The sequence below is a fragment of the Rana temporaria genome, chromosome 5 (genome assembly GCF_905171775.1).
Source record: "Rana temporaria chromosome 5, aRanTem1.1, whole genome shotgun sequence".
NCBI classification, from domain to species: Eukaryota; Metazoa; Chordata; class Amphibia; order Anura; family Ranidae; genus Rana; species Rana temporaria.
Window position 1 is genome coordinate 33,771,392 of NC_053493.1, and position 17,191 is coordinate 33,788,582.

The 17,191-nt window shown below is 48.4% G+C and overlaps 2 protein-coding genes across 2 annotated transcripts in view; one reads left to right on the forward strand and one right to left on the reverse strand.

Moving 5' to 3' along the window:
• KRIT1 (KRIT1 ankyrin repeat containing) overlaps positions 1-3,278 on the reverse strand; it is a 74,572-nt gene extending 71,294 nt beyond the window's left edge. Inside the window, exon 1 of the mRNA XM_040352347.1 lies at positions 3,111-3,278. The gene's annotated coding sequence lies outside the window, so the exon portion shown is untranslated. The remainder of the gene's footprint in view (positions 1-3,110) is intronic.
• A 550-nt stretch (positions 3,279-3,828) lies between these two features.
• Positions 3,829-17,191, forward strand: part of ANKIB1 (ankyrin repeat and IBR domain containing 1) — a 215,858-nt gene continuing 202,495 nt past the window's right edge. The window contains exon 1 of the mRNA XM_040352348.1: positions 3,829-4,101. The gene's annotated coding sequence lies outside the window, so the exon portion shown is untranslated. The remainder of the gene's footprint in view (positions 4,102-17,191) is intronic.

Here is a 17,191-nt window from a genome sequence, read left to right on the forward strand (position 1 = left end):
AAAAAAAAAGTGTTAACTTCCTGTGTACTAACTTCCTGTGTACTAACTTCCTGTGTACTAACTTCCTGTGTACTAACTTCCTGTGTACTAACTTCCTGTGTACTAACTTCCTGTGTACTAACTTCCTGTTTTTTGTGGAGAGTAGTGTGGTGGAATTCGCACATATGTGAACCTTCAATGCGATTCCAGAACGATTTACATTGAAGCCTATGGAGAAGAATTTGCATCGCACACGGATCAAACTCGCACAGGACCCTTTTTGCACGCAGCTTAGATTCGCACCGCACTGACGTGAACGGCACTAATGCAAAACAATGTTATTTAAATGACTTGCGAATCTGAGCGATCGCAACTAGAGGTCGACCGATATATGGGTCGGCCTATATTTTGCCTTTTTAAGGATATCGGACGATTATTATGTAAAATAGGCCGATTGTCTGGGATCTGAGGTAGGGGTGTGCTGGGTGCAATTCTTCCGCCCGCCCGCTGCCATCTGCTGACTTTTTTTTTTTTTTAGTGTAGGAAGTCGGCAGCGGCGGCCGCCGAATGGCTGTTACCGGCCCGCTCTGCTTTCTGGGGTTTGTAGTGCAGCACGTCAGGGCCGGGAATGAATGGAGCTTTCTTGTGCTAGGCCAGGAGATGGAACGGAGCCTGGAGTGGGAATTGATGAGGTGGCAGTGAATGACATTGGGCTGTACTGGTGGGCACTGATGTGAGGCACTGATGAGGTGATACCCTGGTTGGCACTGATGATATGCGCTGGTGAAATGCACTGGTGGGCATTGATGAGGTGGCACCGATGGGCTGCACTAGTGGGCACTGAGGTGGCACTGGTGGGCTGCACTAGTGGGCACTGATGTGAGGCACTGATGAGGTGATACCCTGGTTGGCACTGATGAGGTGATACCCTGGTTGGCACTGATGATATGCGCTGGTGAAATGCACTGGCGGGCATTGATGAGGTGGCACTGATGGGCTGCACTAGTGGGCACTGGTGGGCTGCACTAGTGGGCACTGATGAGGTGATACCCTGGTTGGCACTGATGAGGTGATACCCTGGTTGGCACTGATGAGGTGATACCCTGGTTGGCACTGATGAGGTGATACCCTGGTTGGCACTGATGAGGTGATACCCTGGTTGGCACTGATGATATGCACTGGTGAAATGCACTGGTGGACATTGATGAGGTGGCACTGATGGGCTGCACTAGTGGGCACTGAGGTGGCACTGGTGGGCACTGATAAGGTGATACACTGGTTGGCACTGATGAGGTGATACCCTGGTTTCCACTGATGAGGTGATACCCTGGTTTCCACTGATGAGGTGATATGCGCTGGTGAAATGCACTGGTGGGCATTGATGAGGTGGCACTGATGGGCTGCACTAGTGGGAACTAATAAGGTGACACTGGTGGGCTGCACTGGTGGGCACTGAGAGGTAGAACTGGTGGGCACTGAGGTGGAACTGATGGACACTGATAGGCTCCACTGGTGGGTACTGATGAGGTTGCACTGGTGGGCACTACTGGATACTGATGGGCTGCACCAGTGGGCACTGATGTGGCACTGACAGGCTGCACCCCACCTCTCCACCTTAAACAATAACCTCCTCCCCACCTCGCCACCCTAGGTTTTCTGAGATGAAGGAAAAAAAAAATCGGCCTAAAATATCGGCCGCAAAAATTCGGCAACACATATCGGCCGCCCCGATTTCCAAATATCGACATCGGCCAGAGAAAAACCCATATCGGTCGACCTCTAATCGCAACGGCTCAAATTCGCAGCAGTGTGAACCTAGCCTCAAGGGCGATTCACACGGATTGCGTTTCCCAGGCAGAAACGCGTTGCCTCCTGCAGACACTGACAGTTGCGTTAAACGGCGCCCCCACAGATCTGACACAAAATGGGTGCGTTTTCAGCCACCAAAACGCAGGGCACCGCAGTATCTCTTATGCGTTACTTTCTCCGGATTCTGATGTGATTTCAGGACATTCAAATGAATGTTCAGCAAAAATCGCACGGCATGGGAATGTCAGAGGAACACACCGACTTCCTGTGTGATCCCGATGTACACCGCCCCTTATATTACAATAGGATGACTCATCTCATCTATGTGCAGATTGTAATGTGTATGGTGGGTGATAGAGGAGATTGTACAATCAGATTGTATGGTGGGTGATAGAGGAGATTGTACAATCAGATTGTATGGTGGGTGAAGAGATTGTACAATCAGATTGTATGGTGGGTGATGAGATTGTACAATCAGATTGTATGGTGGGTGATAGAGGAGATTGTACAATCAGATTGTATGGTGGGTGATAGAGGAGATTGTACAGTCAGATTGTATGGTGGGTGATAGAGGAGATTGTACAGTCAGATTGTATGGTGGGTGATGAGATTGTACAGTCAGATTGTATGGTGGGTGATGAGATTGTACAATCAGATTGTATGGTGGGTGAGGAGATTGTACAGTCAGATTGTATGGTGGGTGATAAAGGAGATTGTACAGTCAGATTGTATGGTGGGTGATGAGATTGTACAATCAGATTGTATGGTGGGTGATGAGATTGTACAGTCAGATTGTATGGTGGGTGATGAGATTGTACAATCAGATTGTATGGTGGGTGGTGAGATTGTACAGTCAGATTGTATGGTGGGTGATAGAGGAGATTGTACAGTCAGATTGTATGGTGGGTGATAGAGGAGATTGTACAGTCAGATTGTATGGTGGGTGATGAGATTGTACAGTCAGATTGTATGGTGGGTGATAGAGGAGATTGTACAATCAGATTGTATGGTGGGTGATAGAGGAGATTGTACAGTCAGATTGTATGGTGGGTGATGAGATTGTACAATCAGATTGTATGGTGGGTGATGAGATTGTACAGTCAGATTGTATGGTGGGTGATGAGATTGTACAATCAGATTGTATGGTGGGTGATGAGATTGTACAGTCAGATTGATAATGAGAGGTGTGGTCAGATAGGTCCCAATGAGATGTGGGGGGAGGGGGGGGGTTGAGCAGGTTATAGGGGGGAGGGTTACCCTCTTGTTGAAGGGGAGGAGTCAGCAGTAAGGGACCGGTAGGTGGAGCCTGTGGGGTGACTTACCTGCCCGCTCAGACTCAGCAGCCGATCGGCTCCCCTCCGCACACAGCCTCTGCCTGCACCGCCAGCATGTCTTCCCTGGGCGTGGCCATAACAAGGTAGGGGGCGTGACTCTCTCCAGAATCCGGATCTGCGCGGAAGCCGCCGAGGAGGCGCGGAAAGGCGAACGAAAGCGAAACCCACCAGTAAACGCTTAGTAGGCGGAGCCTTCCGCTTTTTTGTGTTTGTTTTTGAGGATAAGGGCGTGGCAATACAATTAAGGGGCCGGGTTATGCAAATCAGGCTGGTCGTTTTTTTAAATGTTGGGAAAATATGGGCGGGGAATAATGATTTTCCCAGCGCTATAGGCGGGGTGATAAGTGAGTTGGGCGGAACCTGGAGCTTTTGCTGTGGGAGGGTCGTTGCAGTAGGCGGAGTTATAGGCTTTGCACTTTTCCTGCTGTGTGATTTGGGTGGGGTTATGGCTGACTGGGCGGGGAATGGTACATTACGCTTGTGTGCGAAGGGGTGGGCTAAAGGTGATTTGGGCGGAGCTTAGAACAGTGCTGTCGCCGCGGAAGGCGGGGTTAGAACATGACAGAGCGGGGAGTGGTCCTGTGTTTGGCTGAGAGCTCGCAGGGCGGGGTCTCTCTGTGGACGGGGCGGAGTTTGGCTCAGTGTTGCTGTGTACAGTCAGCGATGTGGGCGGGGTGTGCTCGGTAGGCGTGGCTCGGTTGGTTTGGGTCTCGGTGTCGGCGGTCGGGTGCTCGGTGTGCGGGGAGGGGGTCGGTGTCAGACGCGGCGGGGCGGCGTCTTCTTCTGCCGGAGCCCCGGAGCTGCCGAGGATCGCTGGGCGGTAGCAGCGGACAGAGCGGGTTCCGGGTCGCTGGAGTGGTTCCGGGGGCCTGTGGCTGCTTCTGTCTCCCGGCTGTGCGAGAGAGGGAGGGATGAGCGCCGGACTCCGGAGGAGGAGGATGCCTGGACACCCCGACTCCCTGCATGGACTCCGACCATAGTGAGTGCCACCTCCTTCCTGTCATCAATACTGGGGGGGTTTGTTATCAGCGCCTGGGGGGCAGTGATCAATACTGGGGGGACAGTGATCAATACTGGGGGGGGTTTGTTATCAGCGCCTGGGGGGCAGTGATCAATACTGGGGGGACAGTGATCAATACAGGGGGTGTGATCAGTGCAAGGGGGCAGTGATCAATCCTGGGGGGGTGTGATCAGTGCAAGGGGGCAGTGATCAATACAGGGGGGGGGGTGTGATCAGTGCAAGGGGGCAGTGATCAATACTGGGGGGACAGTGATCAATACTGGGGGGGGGGGTTTGTTATCAGCGCCTGGGGGACAGTGATCAATACTGGGGGGGGTGATCAATACTGGGGGGGTGTGATCAGTGCAAGGGGGCAGTGATCAATCCTGGGGGGGTGTGATCAGTGCAAGGGGGCAGTGATCAATACAGGGGGGGGGTGTGATCAGTGCAAGGGGGCAGTGATCAATACTGGGGGGGGTGTGATCAGTGCAAGGGGGCAGTGATCAATACTGGGGGGGGGGGTGATCAATACAGAGGGGGGGTGATCAGTGCAAGGGGGGCAGTGATCAATACAGGGGGGGGTGTGTGATCAATACAGGGGGGGGTGTGATCAATACAGGGGGGGGTGTGATCAGTGCCTTGGGGACAGTGATCAATACTGGGGGGACAGTGATCAATACTGAATACTGGGGGGGGTGACCAGTGCCAGGGGGACAGCGATCAATACTGAATACTGGGGGGACAGTGATCAATACTGAATACTGGGGGGGGTGACCAGTGCCAGGGGGACAGTGATCAATACTGAGGTGGTGTGATTAGTGCCTGGGGGACAGTGATCAATAACTGGGGGTGTGTGATTGGTGCCTGGGGTATAGTGATAAATACTGAGGGGTGTGTGATCTGTGCCTGCGATCAATAACTGGGGGGGGTGTGATTGGTGCCTGGGGGACAGTGATCAATAAATGGGGTGTGTGATTGGTGCCTGGGGGACAGTGATCAATAACTGGGGGGGGTGTGATCTGTGCCTGTGATCAATAACTGGGGGGTGATTGGTGCCTGGGGGACAGTGATCAATAAGTTAGGGTTTGATTGGTGCCTGGGGGACAGTGATCAATAACTGGGGGTGGTGTGATCGGTGCCTGTGATCAATAACTGGGGGGGTGATTGGTGCCTGGGGGACAGTGATCAATAACTGGGGGGGTGATTGGTGCCTGGGGGACAGTGATCAATAACTGGGGGGGGGGGCCTCGGGCTAGTATTGGGGGCTTATCAGTGTTCAAGGGACTGTTTTGTATTGAAGGGTCAGTGCCTGGTGGACAGTCAGTCTTGTGGATGGGAGGGCTGATCAATCCCTTAGGGGGACAGTGGTTGATATTTGGGGCTCATCAATACATGGATTAATACTTGGGGGCGATCGGTGCCTGGAGTGTTGGGATCATTATTTGCAGTTGACAGATTCTTGGAAGACCAATCAGAGTTGAGGGACAGTGATCTATATTAGTGAGGGTTATAGGACAGTGATGAGTATTGGAAGGCGATGAATAGTTGGGGGACAGTGATCAGTATTGGTGGGGTGATTGATCAGTGTACTGGGGAGCTGATCAGTGTGTGGATTATAAGGACAGTCACTGTTTATAAGAGGAGATCTATTATTTGGAGGATCTGAACGCTGATGACTTGAATAGCCTCCATGGTAGAGGACAGTTTTATCACTTGTTACATTGTGTCTGTGCGATCCCCACTACAAGTTGATTCTACATAGTGGATCACACAGATACAATGTAACATGTGATCATGTACACTGAGATGGATTGTTTCTGTGTGATCCCCTTTACAAGTCACCAATCCATCTCAGTGTACAGATCACACAGAAACAGTATAATAAAGTGATCATGAAGAGTTGTACGCTATAATGGACTTGTAGTGGGGATCACATGGATACAATGTAACTAGTGATTGTACACTGAGATGGATCTGTGATTGTAGGGGGGATCACATGGACACAATGTAACAAGTGATTGTACACTGAGATGGATCTGTGATAGTAGGGGGGATCACATGGATACAATGTAACAAGTGATTGTACACTGAGATGGATCTGTGATTGTAGGGGGGATCACATGGACACAATGTAACAAGTGATTGTACACTGAGATGGATCTGTGATTGTAGGGGGGATCACATGGATACAATGTAACAAGTGATTGTACACTGAGATGGATTGATGATTGTAGGGGGGATCACATGGACACAATGTAACAAGTGATTGTACACTGAGATGGATCGGTGATTGTAGGGGGAATCACATGGATACAATGTAACAAGTGATTGTACACTGAGATGGATTGATGATTGTAGGGGGGATCACATGGACACAATGTAACAAGTGATTGTACACTGAGATGGATCGGTGATAGTAGGGGGGATCACATGGATACAATGTAACAAGTGATTGTACACTGAGATGGATCTGTGATTGTAGGGGGGATCACATGGATACAATGTAACAAGTGATTGTACACTGAGATGGATTGATGATTGTAGGGGGGATCACATGGACACAATGTAACAAGTGATTGTACACTGAGATGGATCGGTGATTGTAGGGGGGATCATACTGGATGATCACATGTTACATTGTATCAGTGATTTTGCAGCGGGGGGGGATTACACGGATACAATGTAACAAGTGATTGTACACTGAGATGGATCGTTGATTGTAGTGGGGATCACACAGATACAATGTAACAAGTGATTGTACACTGAGATGGATCAGTGATTGTAGTGGGGATCACACAGTGTATATGATTCCCGCTGTCTGCTCTGACGAGTATCCCCTACATCTGGCGGTCCCGGGAAGGCTCTGCAGTGAGTGTCCATAGACTCCATTCACCAAGCTGGAGACATTTCCCTTTATTTTTGGTGTCATGTGATTTGTTATTGTGAGACTCTCATTGGTTCTCGTTGCTGAACACGGCGATCTTCCCGGGGGGGGGGGGGGGGGGGTAACAATGGTCATTCTATCTCATCGGGCTGAGCCTGCAGCTGTGTGTTGCCGTCTCCCTGTCTTGGTATTCATGATGAAGGGAGATTAGAATTGTCTGTAGTAAATGTCTGCGACAATGGCGGAGATTTACTAAAACTGGATCTGGTGCAGCTGTACATGGCAGCCAATCGGCTTCTAAGTTCAGCTTGTTCAATTAAGCTTTGACAATAAATCCTGGAAGCTGGTTGGTTTCTATGCAGAGCTGCACCTGATTTTGCACTCTGCGGGTTTAGTAAATCAACCCCATTGTATCGCTGGAAGAGTTACTAACTACTATATTGTCAAAAGTATTGGGACGCATGCCTTTACTCGCACATGAACTTTAATGGCATCCCAGTCTTATTGCCAGATTCAGAGAGAGTTACGCCGGCGTATCAGTTGATACGCCGACGTAACTCTGAATCTGCGCCGTCCTAAGTTTAAGTGTATTCTCAAACTGAGATACACTTAAACCTAGCTAAGATACGACAGCCTGCGCCGTCGTATCTTAGGGTGCAATATTTAGGCTGGCCGCTAGGTGGCGCTTCCGTTGAGTTCGGCTTAGAATATGTAGATGCCTAGATACGCCGATTCACAAACGTACGTGCGCCCGTCGCAGTAAAGATACGCCGTTTACATAAGGCGTTTTCCGGCGTAAAGTTATTCCATCAAATAGCTGGCCTAGTCCAATGTTAAGTATGGCCGTCGTTCCCGCGTCGAAATTTTAAAATTTTACGTCGTTTGCGTAAGTCGTCCGTGAATAGGGCTGGACGTAATTTACGTTCACGTCGAAACCAATACGTCCTTGCGGCGTACTTTGGCGGAATGCACACTGGGATATGTACACGGACAGCGCATGCGCCGTTCGTAAAAAAACGTCAATTATGTCAGGTCACCCCCCATTAACATAAAACACGCCCCCTCATCGTAATTTGAATTGGGCGCGCTTACGCCGGCCCCATTTACGCTACGCCGCCGTAAGTTAGGAGGCAAGTACTTTGTGAATACAGTACTTGCCTCTCTGACTTAAGGCGGCGTAGTGTAAATAAAAACATGCCTCAGAGTTGGTGGGAGAAAAACAAATTACATAGTGCCCCTGTGGTCCATAAAGGAGAAATATTTCCCCATCACTGATGTTTGTTTGGAAGAATACTATCTTCCCCCCCCCCCCCCATTTTTGGTGTCAGTGGAAGGAATAGTGGCCCACTGTGGTGTCGGTGAGGGGAAATAGTGGCCCACTGTGGTGTCGGTGAGGGGGAATAGTGGCCCACTGTGGTGTCGGTGAGGGGGAATAGTGGCCCACTGCGGTGTCGGTGAGGGGGAATAGTGGCCCACTGTGGTGTCGGTGAGGGGGAATAGTGGCCCACTGCGGTGTCGGTGAGGGGGAATAGTGGCCCACTGCGGTGTCGGTGAGGGGGAATAGTGGCCCACTGCGGTGTCGGTGAGGGGGAATAGTGGCCCACTGCGGTGTCGGTGAGGGGGAATAGTGGCCCACTGTGGTGTCGGTGAGGGGGAATAGTGGCCCACTGTGGTGTCGGTGAGGGGGAATAGTGGCCCACTGTGGTGTCGGTGAGGGGGAATAGTGGCCCACTGTGGTGTCGGTGAGGGGGAATAGTGGCCCACTGTGGTGTCGGTGAGGGGGAATAGTGGCCCACTGTGGTGTCGGTGAGGGGGAATAGTGGCCCACTGTGGTGTCGGTGAGGGGGAATAGTGGCCCACTGTGGTGTCGGTGAGGGGGAATAGTGGCCCACTGTGGTGTCGGTGAGGGGGAATAGTGGCCCACTGTGGTGTCGGTGAGGGGGAATAGTGGCCCACTGTGGTGTCGGTGAGGGGGAATAGTGGCCCACTGTGGTGTCGGTGAGGGGGAATAGTGGCCCACTGTGGTGTCGGTGAGGGGGAATAGTGGCCCACTGTGGTGTCGGTGAGGGGGAATAGTTTCCCAAAGGACAAATAAAGCCAAGCAAAGGGCTGCAGTTTGGAGACCACTGATTCAGAGAAAGGCAAAATTAAAACCTAAAGCGTGGGCCAATTTGTGCCTTCTGGGGGAAAATAAATAATTCCTGATCCCCTGAAGGCAATCAATCGGATATTCCCAAAATCAATTTCTGTTATCCTAGCTATAAGGCAGGGGTGCCCAACCGCTGGCCTGCGAGCCACATGTCCCGGGGGGGGCCCTTTATGTGGCCCGCCACCTCCTGCTCTGGGATGGCTGGTTGGCAAACCCAGAGCTCGCATGGTGTGGAGTCCTTGTGGGCACGCTCCCGTGATACAGCCGACGGCCATAGCCGCCGACTGTACCACTCTGCCACGCCCCCCGGTGCACCGCGTCATTGGTTGTGATTGACAGCAGCGAGAGCCAATGGCTGCGCTGCTTTAATCGACCAATGAATGAGCCGGGAAGCCGGCCAAGATTCCAGCGCGTTCACGGCGTGGGACTTTCGAGGGGTCAGGTAAGTAAACGGGGGGGCTGGGGAGGCCAGTATTCTATGCATAGAATGCATTAACCACTTCCAGACCGCCGCATGTATATGTACGTCGGCAGAATGGCACGTACAGGCACATTGGCGTACCTGTACGTCCCTGCCTAGACGTGGGTCGGGGGTCCGATCGGGACCCCCCCCCCCCCGCTACATGCGGCGGTCGGATTCCCGCGGTGAGCGATCCGGGACGACGGCGCGGCTATTCGTTTCTAGCCGCCCCCTCGCGATCGCTCCCCGGAACTGAAGAACGGGGAGAGCCGTATGTAAACACGGCTTCCCCGTGCTTCACTGTGGCGGCTGCATCGATCGAGTGATCCCTTTTATAGGAAGACACGATCGATGACGTCAGTCCTACAGCCACACCCCCCTACAGTTGTAAACACACACTAGGTGAACACTAAATCCTACAGCGCCCCCTGTGGTTAACTCCCAAACTGCAACTGTCATTTTCACAATAAACAATGCAATTTAAATGCATTTTTTGCTGTGAAAATGACAATGGTCCCAAAAATGTGTCAAAATTGTCCGAAGTGTCCGCCATAACGTCGCAGTCACGAAAAAAATCGCTGATCGCCGCCATTGGTAGTAAAAAAATAAAAAAATAAAACTATCCCCTATTTTGTAAACGCTATAAATTTTGCGCAAATCAATCGATAAACGCTTATTGAGATTTTTTTTTTTTTTACCAAAAATAGGTAGAAGAATACGTATCGGCCTAAACTGAACATATTTTTTATATATGTTTTTGGGGGATATTTATAATGGCAAAAAGTAAAAAATATTGCATTTTTTTCAAAGTTGTCGCTCTATTTTTGTTTATAGCGCAAAAAATAAAAAACGCAGAGGTGATCAAATACCACCAAAAGAAAGCTCTATTTGTGGGGGAAAAAGGACGCCAATTTTGTTTGGGAGCCACGTCGCACGACCGCGCAATTGTCTGTTAAAGCGACGCAGTGCCGAATTGTAAAAACCCCTTGGGTCATTTAGCAGCATATTGGTCCGGTCCTTAAGTGGTTAAGGTGAAAAATCTTTTACCTTTACAACCTCTTTAAACAAAAAAAAAATACATAGATTTCAATAAAGCAGCTGACGGCCGCTTCTCCTCCTCTCTCTCCTGCGGCTTTCAGCTGCTTTATTGAAATCTATACAATTAGCTGGTATTTATTTACCACTGTGTATACGCTGACATGTGTGACTCTATAGTCACATGGGCTGTCGGATGTGATGGGGAGGAAATGCTCAGCATGGAAACTCACTGAAAACTGAGCATGTGCAGAGCTGCCAACACTGCTCTGCCAATTCCTTAGCTGAATTTGGGATATGAACAGAAGGGGGAGATGGAGAGCAGCAGGGGGCTCATGTCCCATTGGGGAGATTTCCCTTCACTTCCTGTCTCTTAGCCATAACAGGAAGTGAGAGATAATCTCTCCAAAAAAGCCATGCTTTTTGCACAATGGAGAAAACAAATCTCATGGTGACTGCATGTAATACATAATTTATTGATAGTTTTTTTATGATGTGGGTTTAGTGACACTTTAAGTGACGGCTCCAAGTCTGCTGAGACTGCTTATATCACATCCAAGATGGCGGAGCCCAGCGGCAGTCTCAGGACTGTGTGGCCACTGGGATTGGCTTCCTGTTTTCATATCTTGGCATTTGTGAAGAATGCGCAGACGCTCTTTACAAGACTGCACCACATATGACAAATGTCAGTAAAAGCAACAATTTCCTGTACATGGCAGTAAACATTGTGCACAGGGTTTAAAGGGGTTGTAAAGGTTAATTTTTTTAATATTCTAAATAGGTTCCTTAACCACTTCCATACAGGGCACTTACGCACCTTCCCGCCCAAGCCAATTTTCAGCTTTCAGCACTGTCGCACTTTGAATGGCAATTGCGCGGTCATGCTACACTGTACCCAAACCAAATTGGCGTCCTTTTTTCCCCACAAATAGAGCTTTCTTTTGGTGGTATTTGATCACCTCTGCGATTTGTTTTTTTTTTTTTTTTTTTTTTTTTGTGCAACAACTAAAAAAAAGACTGAAAATTTTGAAAAAAAATTACGTTTTTATTTTTTTCTGTTAATTTTTTTTGTAAATAAGTAAGTTTTCTCTTTCAATTACGGGCACTGATATGGCAGCACTGATGGACATCGATGAGGTAGTACTGACGGGCACAGATAAGGTGGCACTGATTGGCGGCGCTGGTATGCGGCACTGATGGGCACATAGGCGGCACTCATGGGCAGCACTGATGGGCACATAGGCGGCACTGGGCACTCATGGGTGGCACTTATGGGTGGCACTGATGGATACTTATGGGTGGCACAGATGGGCACTGATAGGTGGGCACTGGGCATGGATGGACACTGTGGGTTGGCACTGATGGACACTGTGGGTTGGCACTGATGGACACTGTGGGGTGGCACTGATGGACACTGTGGGGCGGCACTTATTTTTCCTATGTTGCCAGTCAGTGCCCATTTGTGGGCACTGATTGGCATCTTTTTATTTTTTAATGGTTGTGTTTTTTTTTTTTTTTTTTTTTACTTCCTTTTTTTTTTTTTTTAACTTTGTTTTTTGTTGTTGCCCTTCCCTGGTGATCCAGGGTGGGCATCCCTGGTGGTCCAGTGTGGCGATCCGAGGGGGGGCTGTGCTGATAAACAATCAGCGCGAACCCCCCCTGTCAGGAGAGCCGCCGATCGGCTCTCCTCTACTCGCGTCTGTCAGACGCGAGTGAGGAAGAGCCATCATCGGCTCTTCCTGTTTACATCGTGATTGGACACGGCAGATCACGTGGTAAAGAGTCTCCGTGAGAGACTCTTTACCGAGATTGGTGTTGCGGGGTGTCAGACTGACACCCTGCAACAATGATCGCCGCGATGTGCGCCCCCGAGGACGTCATTTGACGTCCAGTCAGGATTCTACAACCACTTTGCCGACGTCAATTTGTCATTGGCGGGCGGCAAGTGGTTAAAGCTTGTGCATTGTTGGTTCACTTACCTTTTCCTTCAATTTCCCTTCTAAGTGTTTTTTTTTTTCTTTGTCTGAATTTCTCACTTCCTGTTCCTCCTCAGTAAGGTGTTCAGTAAGCTGTTCTAAATGACTTTCCACCGCTCGGATGATGGGGGGGAAGCTTACTGAGGAGAAACAGGAAGTGAGAAACACAGAAAAAAAATCATTTAGAAGGGAAATCGAAAGAAAAGGTAAGTGAAACCAACAATGCACTAGTATAAAGGAACCAATTTAGAAAATAAAAGACGAACCTTTACTACCCCTCTAAGGGCGCAGTGAGCCAAGCTTCATTGGTTGTCAGGATACCGGTGGCCTCGGGCCTATCGGCGTCCCAGCAGCCAATGATACTCAGCTGCACAATGTCCATGATTGCTGGGGTGCCGGCAGCCCTGAGGAAAGCTCCTCAATCCCGACACACATGAGATTGGTCTTATTTACCCGCTATTTCCTTATCTCTGAAACAACGGTATTTCTTTCTGATTTGGTCACAGCTATTGTGAAATATTGTAAAGGTGTTGCTAATAAAGTGCAACTAAAGGCTAAACTTATTATTATTATTTTTATTATTATTTTTTTCTCATTTTTGGATAAAGTGAGGGAGGGTTATAACCCCAGTCTGTTTTTGTGTGCCATCTGTGTCCCATTGGGGAGATTTCCGTTCACTTCCTGTCTCTTAGCCAAAACAGGAAGTGAGAGACAATCTCTCCAAAGTGAGGGGAATCCGGGTAGTCAGAAGGGTTACCAGGAAAAAATTCCCCTCTACTTATGTTCTGGTGGCTACTCAAAATTTGGGATTTCCGTTCACTTTCAGTGATGATCACCAGGACAAATGGAGAGGTTGAATCTCCCTGACAGGTGTTCTAATTCAGGGTTTGACAAATTTGCTTGGAATCTAGGAGCCAGCTAAAAAAGTTAGGAGCCAGAAAACGCGCCCCGTCCCGACGAGCTTGCGCGCAGAAGCGAACACATACGTGAGCAGCGCCCGCATATGTAAATGGTGTTCAAACCACACATGTGAGGTATCGCCGCGATTGGTAGAGCGAGAGCAATAATTCTAGCTCTAGACCTCCTCTGTAACTCAAAACATGCAACCTGTAGAATTTTTTAAACGTCGCCTATGGAGATTTTAAAGGGTAAAAGTTTGTCTGCATTCCACAAGCAGAAGCAATTTTGAAGCGTGACGTGTTGGGTATGAATTTACTCGGCGTAACATTATCTTTCATAATATTAAAAAAAAATGGGGATAACTTTACTGTTGTCTTATTTTTTTAATTAAAAAAAAGTGTAATTTGTTCCCAAAAAAGTGCGCTTGTAAGACCGCTGCGCAAATATGGCGTGACAGAAAGTATTGCAATGATCGCCATTTTATTCTCTAGGGTGTTAGGATAAAAAATATATATAATGTTTGGGGGTTCTAATTAGAGGGAAGGAGATGGCAGTGAAAATAGTGAAAAATGACATTAGAATTGCTGTTTAACTTGTAATGCTTAACTTGTAATACCAACGGCCACCACCAGATGACGCCAGCTTACACATCTGGTGGTAATAACTTGTAATACCAACGGCCACCAGATGCCCCCCTTCCAAGCCAAGTCGCCAGGACCCCATTTCTAGTCGCCATGGCGACCGGGATTTGACGAGCCCTGTATCTAATTTATCTCCGTCCAAGGCTAAAAAAGGGTTTTGCGTTTTGTTATAGTTTTACCTTTTGCCACCCCATGTAACGCATATTTTCAGCAGCACAGAGGAAGGGCTTTCACACCCACATAAAGCGCATATGCATCATGGGTGGCCATGGTTTCTGTGCTTAGGGCGTGCTCCCAGCATAGTGACTGAGTTGTCGTAGACCGCTTCCAGTACTCTGGTAATGATCAGGAGCCAGCGGGACCAGCTCTTGATCATATGACCAATGTGACGGCCAGTGGTTATGTGGTCGGGCAGTCCTTTCTGCCCCCAGGCATAAAGACCCTGTTATAGGGACACTGTGGCTAGGCAGGAAGGGGTTGGCAAGAGCATACCCCCCCCCAGCGTTTCTAGCCCTGCCCATTTTTAGTAAGATACTCCCATATAGCATTTACTTCCTAGAATGCATCTGCCCTTGGCTCAGGCAGGAGGGTGTGCTTATCTGAGAAAGCCAATAAGACTGGCCTCCTACTTCCCGCCAGCCTCTCCACACTGCTTTAGAGGTTCATTCCTCCCAAGATGGTTCAATCCTTCATATTTGGTAGGAGTGGCTTAAAGTCCGTAGATTTTGGATGTGGGTAGAGCTGCACGATTCTTGCCAAAATGAGAATCACGATTTTTTTGCTTAGAATGAAGATCACGATTTTCACGGCGTAAAATCTTTTACATTTATACAAAAAATAAATGGGCTAACTTTACTGGCTATTTTTTTTTTTTTAATTCATTAAAGTAATTTTTTCCCAAAAAATTGCATTTAAAAAGACTGCTGCGCAAATACAGTGCAACATAAAATATTGCAACAACCGTCATTTTATTCTCTATGGTCTCTACTAAAAAATTATATAATGTTTCTGGGGGTTCTGAAGTAATTTTCGAGCAAAAAAAATAATGATTTTAACTTGAAAAGAGCTGTCAGAAAAAGGTTTGGTGTTTAAAGTGGAGTTCCACCCATAAATATAACATTACATCAGTAGTTTTAAAAAAATGTCATTAGTCCTTTAAGAATTTTTTTTTTTTTTTTTTTTAGATGCCTTCAAAGTGTTGTTGCTAGGCAGAATAGTTAATCTTCCCTCTTCCTGCACCTAGGTGCTTAAGCTTCCTAACCTACACCACGCAGACTCCTGGGAATGTAGTGGGTGTAACTTTCCAGGAGTCTGTGCACTCCCCAGTCTCAAAGAATCATGTGACTTGGACAGTACAGGTGCTGAAACCTGATCTGAAACCTATTACACTGCTTGTGCAGCACTGAGCATGTGCGAGATCTGCAAGGCTGAAATCCAGCCATACAGTCTGGCTTCATGATGCCCACACTTAAGATGGCCCCAGTCAATTTCTATTTTATAAAGTGTCTAAATGCTGTAACAACCTAACAAAACGGACCTTAGTTTACAGACTAACTTTACTAGAATACATTAAGCTTGTGTATTACAGGGGTATTTATATTTAAAAAGTGAAATTGTGGCCGGAACTCCGCTTTAAGTGGTTAAACGTTCCAAATTTACATACAGAAGTCAATGTGATTCAATGTTTAGACTTAACTTTCCACTGATAAAGAATGTTTTCAAAACTTGGCAGGCTGCCCAGACTTTGACTTTTGGCTGAGAGCAGAGAGGAAATTCTTTTCATGTCAAAGATCGTGAAACCCTGTGTCAAGAATCGCAATGGGGAAAAAGATCGCAATAACGATTCTTGACGATTAATCGTGCAGCTCTAGATGTGGGTATACAATTTTTCTCTACTCATTAATGGGCACGAACCTTAAAAATAATCCACAAGAGGCCCTACTGGGCAATCCAATTTTAGAAGCTCCTTGAGTGTAGAAATGTTACCTCCTTTCTCTTTTTGGCGGCCCCACATCATGATGGCTAAGTCGTGGAAGTCCCCCCTGATACCGTTTGAGCTGATTAAAGTGTTTGTGAACTGGGGTCGAGGTGGGGACATTCTGGCACATGGTGTGGGACTGCCCGAAGCTTCGGCCGTATTGGGCGGGGGTAGCAGAGAGGCTTAGCGACATAGGAGGGACCAGAGTGCCGTTGGACCCCTTGGTGCTCCTTCTGAGTCATTTGGGTGAGGTCGAGGGAGACAGGTACACTAAGCTATGTATCACGTTCTCACTGTTCTATGCTAGGAGGGAGATATTGCTACGGTGGAAGTCGGTAGGACCTCCCACCCTTGGATCCTGGAGGAAGGCGGTGGACTCGGCTTTGCCCCTTTACAAACTCACGTATGAGAGTAGGCAGTGCCCTGCTAAGTACGATAAGGTCTGGTCGGCCTGGGTGGATGCACCGGGATGGGGGGCCGGGGGGGTGGGGGACTAAGATGGATTCCCCCCCCGCCCGGATTGGGGGCCTTTGCCCCCCCTTCTCTCTCGGGGCGCTGCCCACTTTGATCGGCTGCTGGGGTCCTCACACGGTCTGGGGGTAATCTAGGGACTTGGTGCGGGGGCGACGGTCTTTTGCCCGTGTGTACTCCAAGGAATACTCCGGTTGGTCTGCGACTGGTGGCTTACGGTCGGGGGGGACTGGGGAGGGAGGGCTATGGACTAGCATCTCGTTGCTTATTATACTTGTATTATTTTCCCTTTTTCCTCTCTGGATTGCCTTTGTTTATGATCTGCAAATGCTGAAATCACTTGCTTCTGACTGTCATTGTTTCTATGCAAATCTGATTGTCGAATAATGCATATCTTGTAATGCTGTTTTGTTAATAAAAACCTCTTTCTGTTAAAAAAAAAAGTGTTTGTGAACCAATTTTTATGAGTCTATGCCGTTTGGCGCCATTCCATGAGTGTGCGCAATTTTAAAGCGTGACATGTTGGGTATCTATTTACTCGGCGTAACTTCATCTTTCACATTATACACTTTACT